Source organism: Schistocerca gregaria, chromosome 3, assembly GCF_023897955.1.
Source record: "Schistocerca gregaria isolate iqSchGreg1 chromosome 3, iqSchGreg1.2, whole genome shotgun sequence".
NCBI lineage: Eukaryota > Metazoa > Arthropoda > Insecta > Orthoptera > Acrididae > Schistocerca > Schistocerca gregaria.
Window position 1 is genome coordinate 132,064,299 of NC_064922.1, and position 13,916 is coordinate 132,078,214.

The window sequence follows — 13,916 nt, forward strand, 5'->3', positions numbered from 1 at the left end:
GGCATCAGGGGATCAGCAACTTAGTATTGGATGCAGCATGAAGGGTATAAATGGTAGAGGGAGACCAAGAGATGAATATACTAAGCAGATTCAGAAGGATGTAGGTTGCAATAGGTACTGGGAGATGAAGAAACTTACACAGGATAGAGCATCATGGAGAGCTGCATCAAATCAGTCTCTGGACTGAAGACCACAGAAACAATGAGATAATAGTCAGTGCGTACTCTCTTGAAATGCTAAACCTAATAGAAAAACTATTCAATTTCTTATATATTCCTAAGTCCAGCGTCGAATATGGGGTGGTGCATATTCATACGAATGAATCAGGAGTACGAAATTATGCATGGTAGTTTCACTGGTAATTTTGAAAAACCTGTAGGAAATTATCAACCTCTGTTCAGGAGGAAAACATTTCCAAAAGAAGTGTGGTTCACAACCAGTTTCGGACCACGCTTATTATTCACATTTGCAGCCACTTAGAAGCGGTGATAGTTTCACGACTTACGTAAAACGATTCTTGAAAGATAGGTTAACTTACCATACGTGCTGCATCTGTCGTGGACGTTTCACTAACTGGTGAACTTGATGCTCACTATCCAGACTACAATTCTTACAGTCTTAATGTGTTAGTGTTTGAAAGTGTAGAAACAGTTGTTGTACTATTTGCATCAGGGTCTCTTCCAAATTCTAAAACTGCCATGTGCGGTTGCGTAACGTCTGCCCATCAGTTCATTACGCAGTCACTAAAAATTTTGTGTTTCATAGAAATTTGCCACCTCAATGACATCGTCGTTTAGATCTAAAAGTAATATTCACGAATGTCAGTATCATCCCACTAACTATAATGATTATACAAACAGGAGTATATAATATTCAAGTGTGTGCAAATGCTGTTTTCGTCATGTTGCATATTTCAAGCAATCTTCCTGCAGTAGAACTGTCAGCGGAAATTGTGTACATTAACTCAGCGGCTAAAATTTTCAAGGTAATTTAAGGGGGACTGGATGTGACTAGGACCTGAATTCATGAAAATCTCTTTCCCTACATAAATAGCGAGGACGAGAACTAGCTACAAATATTCTAATAAAGGACCCCCGTATAGGTCTTTTATAGGAAATGTTAATGTGAGTTCAACTTCCCTTCAGTTTTCTCAGGAGACATCAGAAGATTCAATCTACAGGAAAAAAATGTTAGTTGAATACAGACCCAGCTCAGAATACGACTGACTCAAAGACTATCCGTAAATAGTCACTCCATTACTGACTTGCTAGCTAATATCTCAAGACTACTAAATTAGAAACATAAAAATGATAATAAACGCAGTAGAAATTCTTCCAATCCATCTGTGGCATACAGCAAACCAGTGCAATAATAAACGCACTCATATTTTTAGTTATCAGGAAACCGTTATGAATATAGTAATAGCACTATAATCGCTCATTTGTGCCAAATAAAGTAATAAACACCATTATGGACCAGTGGTGTATACTCGTATGCTTACAAGTACCGCTTACAGGGGTACTGTGCAATATTGGATGCGTTGAAAGGAATTAGCGAAACCTGGTCGGTATGAAAGTAACCACTTAAAAGCAAATAATTAATTTTGTGAACATTCCGTTTAAATGTATATATACAGGGTGTTTCACAATTCACGTTCAACACTTCTAGAGGTTGCAGAGGGGGGTCAGTAGATCCAGTTTTATATAGGAACCTATATCTGGAAACGGATTGTTTTCATATTACAAAGAAAGCAAGATGTACAGATTTCACTACTATTTCCTATTATATTACAACAGCATTTCGATACGAAGACCACCACGTTCGCTGCAGTCAGGCAATTTCACTTAAACTCTGTCCAACGTGCGTGGCATATGCTTAATCACTTTTGCCGCAGTCATGATCCGAGCAACCAGATCTTCGTCTAACTGGTCAGGGATCTCAGAAAAAACACTCTTCGTGTGGCCCCGCAAGGAAAGGTCCAAAGTGGTTAAATCCAGGTATTGTAATTGCCAAGCATGTGATCCACCTCGAGCGATCCAACTCGCCCCTTAGACGACACTGAAGAAATCTCTGGCTCGAACTGCAAAATGTATCGCCGTGGCATCTTCCTAGAACCTCAATTCGTGCCAAATGTCCAGTGGCATATTTCCCAAAAATTCGTTTAGACTTGGTGCAGGAATATGAAGTACCTGACACCCGTTAGTTGCGGCTAAGGATGTACGGCACCGTTACACAACAATCGCAGATACCTGGCCAGATGTCGATGCCGAAGGTGTCCTGAAATCTTCGTGTGCACGTGGCTTTGTGGTTTCCTTGACTCAAAATGTGGCTCTTTCGCACGTTGAAAACACCTTCCTTGCTGAAATGCGCTTCGCCGCTGAACAAAATTCGTTCTGGAAATAGGGAAATCTACACAACGGTGTGACAACCAAGAACAGAAATTGACAAGTGGCACAAAATCCGCCGGGAGTACGGCGCGTACTTTGTGAGGGCGATATGGATGGAGTTCCTGTACGTGCAGAACACGCCAGACAGACGAGTGAGACACATATAAGTCACGTGAAGTGGCTCGAGTACTCGTCGATGAGTTCTCTTCATCTCGACGAAGCACTTCCTCTTCTAATACGACCGTGCGCAGCCCTCTTGGATCACCACAGTTTGCTGTATCACTTGTGCATTTCCTACGCTGTGGCAGCCATTGCTCTACTCTGGGAAATATGGTATGAGATGGTGTCAGACGATTGGGAAAGTACTTGTGACGCTGAGCTTCTCTTCCATTACTGAGAGATTCACCGTAAATTAACGATATATTGGTTTACTCTGTAGACATGTGCTCAGGAATCCTGTTGCTGGGATACTAGTTATGTCAACTGAAGCATTACTAGCAAGCATGAAAACAAGCCTGATGGAAACAGAGGACATCAGGTGACATTGCGTCATCGTACCATGGATGAATGTGGATAGCCTACCAAAACAAGCGAATAGCGTAAGAAACATCTACCGCACGATTTAGTAGCTCTTGTTGCCTTGCAAAACGGAAGCGAATCGTTTCCGGACATGCATTCCTATGAAAACCTTGATCTCCTAAGTCCCCTCTACAACGTCTAGAAGTCTGTAACATGAATTGTGAAACACCCTTTATGTAAAAGGCAATGTCCCGACTGAATGAGTTACTCACTGTCTCATCGTCGTCCAGCACAAACAACCAATGGTAGAAACTCGAAATTTGAAGAGGGTGTTGATGTTACACTGCAAGCGCCGTTTAAGAAGGAATTCTTCGAAGTGAGTGACATACGAGATGAAATGTTTCTTTCTCTTTTTGAAAACATATACAATTAAGGCAATTTTGAATCGAGACCTGCGAAAATCAGTATTTGGTTTCTCGGGTAGCAACAAAGAAATATATCTTTCAGAATTTATTGAGGTTTAACCTCTATGAGCGTAAAATAATGGGAGAAAGGTTTAAGAAAATAGATTATTAATAAAGAACTGTTTAAGAATTTTTTAAACTAGATCTATGAAAACTGATATTACAGTTCTCGGTTAAAATAGAAGTGTTTCAGGGCTTTTGGAAAATCATCACTAATGTTATATGAAATTGTTGAATTATAAAAGAATTTTTAAAGCTAAATATATGCAAATCTGAATTTTTGTTTAGAAATAAAGATTGTGTTTCACTGTTCTTGAAAATTGAGCCCTATGGAGGTGAAATAGGGAGAAAGGCTCTAGTAGTATAAGTCGGTAATAAGGCTATTTTGAAGCTGAAATTTCGTTTCTCATTCAGAAATAAAAATATATACGTGTTTCAGAATTTTAGGAAATTCAGTCACTAACGGATAAAACAGAGGACCAAATTTTTAAGAAATTTTTCCTTCTCTTAAAAAGATTTCAAAGGTAGATGTATAAAAAGTGGTATTTCACTTCTCGGTGAAAGATGTGTTAAGGATGAAGTTACTGTGGCAATACCACAACAAGAACGTAAAAAATATGATTAACATAAACTTTCCAAAATTTCATTTGGGTCAGAAGTTCGTTCAGCAAAGATCATGCGGAACTTACAAGGTGTTGCAGTGTGTGTCCAACATAAAAATTGCATTAAAGAAATTTTTTGAAAACATTGTGCTGACCATACAGTCTACGCTAGCGAATCAGCTTGCACTTCGCAAGTTGCCGATAAGGGATTGAAGCGAAATAGAACAGAACATGGCCATGCCCTGATGAATCAGCAGACCGAGGGGACCATTGATTATGGAAGTGCCAAGTAACTGCAGATAGTGCCGTTATTTCGGAAAGGAGACACGTGAACACAACCGAAAGAATTTGAACTGAACTGGCGGATGTATTCGAAGCTCGTGTGGCTCGAAGTAGGGCCCCGGTGCGCCACAGCAACGGTGCACAGCCAGAAATGAGTTAACGTTGGGAACACACTGGAACACCCTGACCAGCGACCGATGCTTGTCCTGCTCTGTCTACAACGCCGATGCTACCTGGGCCCACGTGGAACAGGCTGTGGGCCTGTTCAGGTCGAGCTCATAACAGAGTAGAACTGTTGGTCGTCATCCATCGCGGTTTCAACTTACAGCAGTTAGAATGAGAATACTGAAAGGTCAGAAACATCGAAGCCACTGCACACACGACTGGAATGGGGAGAAACTCTGATATGCTTAGTACCTTCCACCATGCCCTTATCGGCAAAGTATAAGTGTGTGCATACACATATTTAGATGTAATCGCCTGCTACCCATTCCCAAGCATCACTGCATCAACCGGCATGGTTCATTCATTCATTGTATATTATTTATTGTTTCATTCAACCTAATAAGATTGTCTCTGTTAGTCCATCATGGGCAGTGATCATCGAATGATTTAGTAATTGTCAATGTCAATGGAATTCACGAACAGGCATGTGACTTAAGATGTTATTTTATGTTATTTTGAAGTCTACCAGTTTCAGCATGTGACTGAATCATATTCAGTCCACTTATGCATCTACCCAAATAAAAACGAAAATTTCTTACAGCTGTTTGTTAGCAGCTTTGTTGCTATCAAGTCTTAGAATGAAGCACTAGAGTGCCGGCTGAATTCATGACATCCAGATATTTATGACTCTATATGATATTTTCGTCTTGTTTGATGTCTGAAGATGGCATAGTGAAATGCTGAAACTGCAGGTCTTGGAAATAAAATAAAGTAGCATCATACGTAACACTGTGGTTGGTAAATTTGATTGACATTGATGAGATTACAGTCGAGGTTTGACGTGAAGTCACGTAAGAGGTATGCACCCATTTTTACGTAGTTTGAAGGTTGTGTTAGCGCGAAGTATGCTATAAAAATACATGGAAGTCACATATTGTGTGGTTACCACTTCCTTTAATTACGAGTTTCGATTCATACATCACCATCAGATTAATAAGTGTTTTCGTGACGAAATGTCATAAATTTGTATGGAGGCATCTACTTTCGATTCATAAATCATCTTCAGATTAATAAGTGTTTTCGTGACAAAGCGTTATAAATATGTATGTAGGCATCTGTTTCATCCATAAGAATCTGAAACTCAGTTATATTACGTATGAAGATGATGACCCCTTACATATGTGTGAGGTGTTCACAATACGATACTCAGTTGTCTAATGGGCTAGGTAGATAACTCCATACACACGTATGACGTGTTGTCGCCCAATCCGTGATTAATCTAGTGATGATGTGTAATTCTAAATGTGTAGTAGAAGCACCTCCTTTATAGACACTGCTGTTACCTTCAAAAGTTTGAGGCCATCAGGCACTTTCTTATACTTAACCAGCCATTCTATATATTTTGCGCCACAGTCATTATGATAAGAGTGTTATATCTGACACTAACTGTTAACCGCTGTGCTCGCGTATCGGTAGTCATGATGAGTGAGACGACAACTTATACGCATCTCTGTATATAGAGATGTAGAGACAAATACACAAAAAAATTATGCAAGGCCGGTATGCAGGTAGGTAATGGATGTGTTTCTATTTTGCTGCAAATAGAATCTCAACCCATGCATCGTATTTACTGTGATTAAAAAATGTCTCAATTCAATGCATTCTTAAAGAAGTAGAGCTTTTAGAGGTTCCTCTGGCACATCTGGTACTGGATGAGAGATTTTGCTACCAGAGAAACACGTACCAACCGTTTGTATCTCAAATTACAGTGCATCATAGTACCTATATTTTGATCCGTCCCACTAAGATGACTAATTTATAATAAACATAGTCAGTTGAAAGATAATATTCTAATGCAGCCTCACCATAAGCCTCCCAGGTTCGCCATGTAAAGGTACGACGTCTTTTTCTATTTGCCGCACAGTCTTTAAATGAGGCTCAACGTTTCGGAAGCTGTAACAGACGCATGACATTCTGCATTTAAAATGCGTCGGGCTCGCGTCTGTTATGATGCCTCTCTAGCTCTTAAGGCCACCTGACATTCTGCATCCAAGTTCTGGCGGACATGAGAGTGCTGCGAGTTATATTGAATTCGAGAAACCAACACAATTCGAGTTCGCTTTGATCTATGCGCTGAATCATACTTACGGTCACGAGGCTTGTTGTAACAGTTTTAAATAAAGTTCTCGGGCTTGCCATCGGATTTTATTATTGTATCACCACAGAAAATTTACAGCTTTGCAAAGTGGTGTAGCAACTCAATATCATATACCACGCACACAATAACACTATATTTCCAGTTCCGCGGAATAATCTATAATCACTGAAGGGCGCCGACTATCGGACCAGCGTTGTTCGCATCCCACTCACCTACACCGTATTTAAAAGTCTTAATAATACCATGAAAGATAGTACAACTTTCTAAAGTATCCTATGATCTTTCTCAGGGTTCAAGCTACCCCATATCAAATGTCACCGGAATCGGTTCAGGCTTGAAAACGTAATAGGTAGAGTTATTTCCGTATTTAATAATAATGGTACAACTATGAAAGTATGGATCAAACACGTTAAGAACTGAATAAGCGTTGTACTGATTACTCCCAATCGCATTACGTAGAACAGATCAGCCACTAAAGCATTTTCAAATATGACAAAGTTCAAAATGAAAGTGAACTACGTCGTTTTCCGAAATAAGTTATGGCAATTTTAGTTTATATCTTCATAATCTAACAGTTTCCTAAGTGAAAAAAACGATTTTCGCTAGTTCGCTACGTACTCTATCTTGGTAGAGTCTTGCGACTTTCTGCTCACTGTCAAGTGCGACCGCTTCAAGACACCACAACAACTCGTTTTAGGATTTGGGATTTTATATTTAGCATTGTTTGTTTTCTTATTATTTACAAAAATGTGCTGCTTTGTGATTTAGTCTAGGCCCTCATTCACCCTTCTAAATGACAGGAAAGCAAATAATGAAGTATTCACCCCGTTGAAACAGCCCTGCGGAAAAAATCAGACACAATTAAGTTCACGACAATCCTCTCTTCTTCTTTTTCTGGCAGTGTAGCATCACACCACTGCAATCTTCGGAGCTAGATGTAATTTTCGCTGAAATATCAATATCAGTTATTCAACATTCGAAATTTCGGACGCTCTTCACCCGCAAAATTGGCGCATGATGCTACTCCACATTCAGTATTCGATGGCCGAAGCCCTTCTGTGTTTTCTGCAAATGTCGTTCATTATCGCAATGTTTAATTTAACAATTAATTTCTGCAAAACATAACTTGTAATTGAACCATTTTTCCTCGGAGTGCCGTAATATCTGACGCAATTATCGGGCACCGTTGCGTGGTGTGCGGTCCGTTTGAAGCTAGTGCCATCGCGCACACAGAGATCGAAATGACATTGAAACGCGCAAAATTACCTGAACCTGCTACATACATTTAAACTATTTCATCTATGGCTACCACTCGTCTGGTATCGTCGATATCTGGCAATTAAATGCTAACTAACACTTCGCGTGGGATTTCATTATTGGGGCCCGTGATCCAAAATCTATCATTGAAAATGTATACGCAACAGGCTTTTAGCCCGCATCTCGTGGTCGTGCGGTAGCGTTCTCGCTTCCCACGCCCGGGTTCCCGGGTTCGATTCCCGGCGGGGTAAGGGATTTTCTCTGCCTCGTGATGGCTGGGTGTTGTGTGATGTCCTTAGGTTAGTTAGGTTTAAGTAGTTCTAAATTCTAGGGGACTGATGACCATAGATGTTAAGTCCCATAGTGCTCAGAGCCGTTTGAACCGTTTGAACAGGCTTTTAGCCATTCATTCTACCTGTACTGTATCTGCGCTTCCAATTCTGAACGTAGTCGGGAATAACAACTAAAATTAACTAGCCACATCCAGGAGGAATGCTGCTCCCGAATTCGGATTAACAAAAGAACAGTACTATCACGAGTTACAGGGTGTTTCCGTAAGAGGGTGCAAAAATGGAACACGACATAGAGAGCGTTCCACTGAACAGCTTGAGGCAGGGAACCTAGGGTCGGAGAAGCCAGCTTAAGGAGGTACGAAAGTAGTCTTGTCTACTTCGTTGTCCGCCCCCTTACATGCCGGCACCGTAGCTCAGCGTGTTCGCTCAGAAGGCTGCATGTTCTCTGTAATAAAAAAAAAGTTGAATCTAGGAGTCAACGATCAACTTCAGCGGATGTTTTGTGACGTCCGCCCAGACCAAACGCAACGAACTAATAAAAAAAAAAAAGGATGCGTGGTAACGTGCTCGCCTCCCATGCAAGCGGGACCGGGTTCGATTCCAGGCCGGATGGGGGATTTTCTCCGCTCGGGGAATGGGTGTTGTGTTGTTCTCACCATAATTTCATCCTCATCACATCAATGTGATTATTTATTGTCTACTTTGTTGTCTAGCATTACTGTTTTCACGCTTGTTTACAACTAACATGCTCTTTTTATTTACATGTACATTCTTTATTTCCTGCAAGGAAACTAGAAGGATGAGCCCGGTAACTAGGAAGTATTCCCTTGTAGTTGTATTGGAAGGGGTGATTCTAGTCCATGGACCTTCATTATTTCCTATCGGTATATCTAAAGTCAATTGTGTATGAGACCACAGTGGATACGGAGATGGAGTTAGTTGCCGGTAATGTAGCTACCTGTGACGTTATTAGAAATCCACCAATGATACTTGTTAGGATGCGTCAGAATCTTGTTCGCCGATGTTATGCTTGCATTGAGGTTGATGACGGTTCGTTCCAGCACATTTTGTAAGATACAGTACAAATGGTACGTTCATTATGTCAGTGATGCTATTTGCAGTTAACTGTAACAAATGTAAATAAAGAACTACACAGGACTGTGATTTTATTCCCATTATGTCTTTACGCTGGCTTCTCAGACCCCAGGTTCCCTAACTCAAATTGTTCAGCGGAGCATCCTCCATGTTCTGTTAAATTTTTGCACGCTCTTACGGAAAGATTCTGTCGTGGCGTTAGGAAGCGAAAGTTACGTAGCCACGCTAAAATCAGTGATTTCATTTAGTAGCTCGAATCCTAGTTTTCAGATAAATACCGCAGGTTTCTGCACTCCTGGTGATCACTTGCATGCACTGTATCCCACCTGCTTTCTGTGTTTATGAGATATGTTTTAAAAGGCTCAAAACATCTTTTTCCCCACGTAAACTAATAAGTGCGGCAGACTTTCTACGTTGGATATGACTTGGGACTTACGCAGCCGTGAATTTGTTTCCCACAAGCGAAACCAGTCAGACCCATGAGTAAGAAAGTTCAGTGAGGGTTTGTCGGATTCCAATAAGCTGTAAAATGGCGAAACAAATTGAGCAGCGATATTACATCAGATTTTGAAAAAACGTCGGCGATGTCCAAGTGGGAATCAAGGGAATCAAACAGGATTTCGGAGAAGATGCGATGAGAAACTCAACGGGCAGGGAAGCTGTGCAACCAGTTCAAAGATGGCCGCACATCAATAGACATCGAACCACGTTCAGACTGAGCATCAAGGAGCCGAAATGACAGTCATTTAGGAAATGCGGACTGTGGTCGTTGAAGAATATCGTATCATAGCGTGAGGACTTCTGAGTGACATTAGGCTGAACAGCGGATCGGTAAATTCAAATTTGACCACTATTTTTGCATGGGGACATTGTCCGCGAAATGTATGCCGAAACTGTCGATAAAGAAGCAGAAGTGAAGCCGTATGGAAAAGCGCGGTCCTCATGCTAGACGGTCAAAAAAGTAGCCCCATTTTCCTGACGACTATGATCACAGGCAGTGAGATGTGTGTCTGCGGGTGCGTTGTCCGTTTTCTTCGACTCTGTAGGCGTACTGCATCAAGGATACGCCTCGCAATGCCAAAATATCACAAAGGAATTCTGCCAGACCGTCGCTTGTCACCTTCATGATGCTGTGGGTGGCTGACGACCCAATCTATGGCCAGAAAAGAGCTGGCAGCTCCAGCAGGATAACGCACGTGCCCATTCCGCGCATTGGTCTCATGCATTCCAGTTGATAGTCAGGCTGCCTATTCCCCTCCCCCCCCCCCCCTCCCCCACAGAATATCTCCATTTCTTGCTGTCTCTGATGCTGTAAGTACCCCTGAAAGAAACACGATTAGAGTTATCAGAAAGAAACCATGAAATGGAAAAAAAGCGAGAGCGACGAGTCGAATGATCACCATGCAAAAAGGCTTTTTAGAGCTGTTTCAAAGAATTTCGGGAGCCCCGGGAAACGTGTGAGCTTTGAAGAGAGATAAGGATTCTTTAACGCCATATCAATAAATGTATTTATGCCAAAAATGATCGACACTTCTTGACAAAAAAAAAACTGACTGGCGATTCACCTAATATAAATTAAAGTGCTAAAGATATTTTGTGAAAATGAGGGCTGCATCTTGGTCCCTGGGTCGGTCGTACCTGCAGAATTTGCACACAGAAGTGATTAATAGTACAAACAAAGCGAAATAGTAGCACCATAAATTTGATGCTATAGAAGAACAGCGAAGATGGGTACACTGAAGAGGTACCGAATCGAATTAGGAGAGCAATTTAATGCTTGACTGAAAGATGGGGGTGGCTTGATAGGACCCGCCCTTAGGTATCGAACAGTTGTTAGTTTCGTAATACAGATGAGTGTGTGTGTGGGGAGGGGGGGGGGGGGGGGCGAGGGTAAGGACTGTAGACAGACACAAAAGTTTCACCACAGTAAATAGGTTAAAATAGACATATCTTACAGAAGTCATGGAAGCATGAATAGACATGGGCTTAATAGACTGCTATGTAGATTGGTATCAAACTTACGATGACAGTAACATCAGCAAGGTTCTGTATAAGCAACAGTGATGCAATAGCGGACGAGGCGACCCTATGGAGTTGCATGCTTTACATAGAAATCACATGGATTCATTCACGTACGAAAAAGCCGAAATATTGTGTAAATTAATTAAACCACCATTATCAGAACCATGTAGGTAGATCATGTAAGTAGAGAAGCATATACACTCATGCTCATAAATTAAGGATAATGCTGACACATAGTGGTGGGCCGTTTGCACGTTTAAAAAGCCTCGTGGTATTACTATGCGGTGCATCTCACTTGCGGTCGCCGCACGGTGGCGCTGGCAGCAGTACACATGTGCTGAGGTTCGTTGGTGCATATCAGAGTACAGTGCAGCGAGTAAGTGTGCAGACGTTTTCAGACGTGCTAATGGTGACTGTATGTTAAAAATAGCTAAAAGAACACATATTGATGACGTTATGAGAGGTAGAATACTGGAGGCTGGTCAAACACAGCAGGTCGTAGCATGGGCCCTCCGTGTGCCACAAAGTGTGATCTCAAGATTATGGCAATGATTCCAGCAGACAGGAAACGTGTCCAGGCGTTACAGTGCGGGACGTCCACAGTGTCCAACATCACAAGAAGACCGATATCTCACCATCAGTGCCCGCACCGAGGCACGGAGTACTGCAGGTAGCCTTGCTTGGGACCCTACCGCAGTCACTGGAACAGTTATCTCCAGACACACAGTTTCATACGACAGAAATGACAAGGGTTATTCACCCGGAGAGCTGCAAGGTGCACTCCGCTGATCTCTGGTCTCAGGAGAGCCCGTAAAGCCTGGTGTGAAGAACACAGTACATGGTCGTTGGAACAGTGGTCCCCGGTTGTGTTCACGGACGAGTCCAGGTATAACCTGAACAGTGTTTCTCTCTGGGTTTTCATCTAGCGTGAACCAGGAACCAGATATCAACCCCTTAATGTCCCTGAAAGGGACCTGTATGGGCGCCGTGGTTTGATGATGTGGGGTGGGATTATGATTGGTGCGCTTACACTCCACTCCTGCAGAGGAACTGTAACAGGTCAGGTGTATCGGGACATCATTTTGTACCAGTATGTCCGTCTTTTCAGGGGTGCAGAGAGTCCCACCTTCCTCCTGATGGGTGATAACGACGGGCCCCACTGAACTGCCATCGTGGAGGAGTACCTTGAAACAGAAGATATCAGGCGAATCGAGTAGCCTGCCTGTTCTCCAGAACTGAACCCCATCGAGCACGTCTGGGATGCTCTCGGTCGATGTATCGCTGCACACTTTCAAACCCCTACTACACTTCAGGACCTCCAACAATGACTGGTGCAAGAATGGGAGGCTATACCCCATCAGCTGCTCGACCACCTGATCCAGACTATGCCAACCCGTTGTGCGGCCTATGTATGTGTGCATGGTGATCATATCCCATATTGATGTCGGGTTACATGCGCAGGAAACAGCGGCGTTTTGTAGCACATGTATTTCGGAACGGTCTTTTCAACGTATCACCAATACCGTAGACTTGCAGGCCCATGTGGTGTTTGTTCCCCATGCGCCTATGCTGTTCTCGCCATTTTTTTGTAGTGCCACGTTGTGTGGCACCACATTTTTCAGTTATCCTTAATTTATGAGCTTGAGTGTATAAAAGATAGCAAGTATATTCAATCGTTAGGCATATTGTGTAGCTCATTCCTTATAATTTTTATTAAGAATATTTTTTTAAAATTTTATCAATATGTGCACGAACTCTGGATGTTCCAGAATGTTTACCACATGAATTGGTTCATGGCTTACAGCTACATAGTTAGACATTCACTGCACGACATTCATTGCCAGAGAGGACATTCGGAACCTGGTGATAAACTTAAGAAAATTTGAACAAATCCACGGTCTCATGGTGATATAACTTAATAAAAGTTTCACGTCCTTCTATTCTTATCTAGTAGTTAGATATCGATGAGCTCACAGGTGTGTCTTTCTCGACCATTCTCAAATGGTGACTGTCGTTTGGTTGCTGCTATTGTCCTCACGCAGGTTGTTGGGTTTCTCAAGTGAAGACCTTGTGATCATTGGTACTTTAATATGTACCCATTTCTGTTTGTTTTGCATCCTACTGTCTTCCCGCAAACAGCTAACATAATTTATTACCTGATCTCTTCCACGCATGCATAACAGCACCACTAAGTGGACTACACCTATCAGTATAAACTCATCGTTTTGCATCCACTCATCCACATTTCAACACTGACCTAATGGTGAGGGGAAATTTGCATTGATGGCTTACTCTTGCCACATGTACTTGGAGGTGCTAACCATGCTAAAAAGATACTACTCCTAATAGCTTTAATTATTAGCCTGAAAATGAAGTAAATACTGATGTAATGTTTAGCACACTGCTCTCTGTTACTAACAACAGCATTGCACTTACAGGTATACCGCTAACACGTCGTATAGCGGTGAAACAACCTATGCTGTCACTGGTAACTAGTCCAGCATCGTATAAGGTAATGTGGGCCAGAGTCTTTTTGAGGATGTTGCTGAATGTTATTATCTCGATCGTCTCATGTGTTACACAGTCCGAGAAACCGTTTCCGCGTTTTATAGTAAGTCTCTTATCGAAGGTAGTTCAGTGCTTGTTTTCTTGAGCAAATTCGGCTAGCATTG

The 13,916-nt window shown here is 41.9% G+C and overlaps 1 protein-coding gene across 1 annotated transcript in view; it reads left to right on the forward strand.

Moving 5' to 3' along the window:
• Positions 1-13,916, forward strand: part of LOC126354716 (arylsulfatase B-like) — a 100,283-nt gene that overhangs the window by 64,631 nt on the left and 21,736 nt on the right. The gene's annotated exons all lie outside the window — the stretch shown is intronic.